Below are 1,612 nucleotides of genomic sequence, written 5' to 3' on the forward strand. Positions count from 1 at the left end.
ATCAAATCAAAATAGAAAAGAAAATTATTCCTTATGTTATAAAGAATATCAATGCAACTGAAACGCAAATTAAATCAATTCCATACGTGATGAAGCAGACAAACTTTATCAATTACAAATGAAAAAACAAACAACTCAAAAAAAATATTTATTGAAAGCCTGATAATCAATGGAAGAAGAAGAAATTATTATGAAAAATTACAAGAATCAATAAAACAAACAATTTTTCTTTATTACAAATGAAAGAATACCTGATACAACCCAATAGGAAAAAAAAATCAGCAGCTTAAAATTAAAATTTACTAAAAAGTGAAATCATTTTAGAAGCTACAGGTATATGTAGTGATATATTGGATTGGGAGGCCAAAAGTTTGGAAGTTAGAAGAGCAAAAGCCTGAGAGTTGAAGAAAAATAATGAAGAGCTAATATTTATTGTGTTCTTTCAAAGAAAATGCCTTAAAGGTGTTTTTACTTTTAATTAAAAAAATTTAATGCAAATAAACGAAAGTAGCTAGAGAAAATGTGAGATGTTCTATAATATATATTAGAAGAATAGATTAAGAAAAAATGTCAAAAATTTAAGAAAAAAGAGAAATGTCATTTAATTGTCATTATTGATTTGATTTTAGAAGTTAGTAAAATATATTTTTATAATGAAAAAAATTAGTGTAGGGGTATTTTTGTAATTCAACTTTTGACTTAGACTCTTCCCACTTTGAATAATATATGATATATGATATGATGATATATAGTGAATATTATAAGGCCAGAGACGTGTTTATGACTTTCACAAAAGATGATATAAATAATGTGTACTACTCTCTCTATTTTCATGAATTTTGAGAGTTAAATAAAAATATTTTAAAATATTAATAATTGTGACTTATAGTAATGTTTACATAGTTTTTAAATAAAAAAATGTTAAATATCATTTAAAAATAAAAAACTCATAGCTAATATATTAAAAAGACTTTAATTGAGAAGTCACTAAATTATTAGAGTAATTTTTAAATCTTCTTTCTATCAATTGGACCATTTTCTCCTCTTTTCATTCTCACTAATCAAGCCAAAGTAGTTAAATTTTTTTTAGAATACACATTTCAACTCATCTCTATTTTGTCAGTTGAACACTCTAACTTACAAAATAATCATCTTACGTGTCATGTTAGCATTCGGTATCCACGAGACACAATACGAATGAGTTGAGGCATTGATGTCAATAGTATTTATATATCTTGATTATATATAGAGAAAAGTTTCAAAAACACACCTAAACTATATTATTTTTTTGAGTTTCATACCTAAACTATTGAAAATGTGAGTTTCATACCTAAACTATCACTTTTTAGTTTGAGAAACACACCTCTCTCTTTTAAATCACTCTCATCATGGTGTGTGTAATATACTCTCTCTTTTATTTTAAAAAATTGTCACATCACACTCCATATGGACAAAACATTCAACCTTGACAAAAATTAAATAAATTATTAGTATTAGTTAGAATTAAAATGGGAAAATGCATAAGTACCCCCAACCTATGCCCAAAATCCTTGAGACACACCTAACCTTTACTAAGGTCCTATTATCCCCCCCCCCCCCAACCTTTTTTTTT

The sequence above is a fragment of the Solanum tuberosum genome, unplaced genomic scaffold (assembly GCF_000226075.1).
Source record: "Solanum tuberosum cultivar DM 1-3 516 R44 unplaced genomic scaffold, SolTub_3.0 scf00552, whole genome shotgun sequence".
NCBI classification, from domain to species: Eukaryota; Viridiplantae; Streptophyta; class Magnoliopsida; order Solanales; family Solanaceae; genus Solanum; species Solanum tuberosum.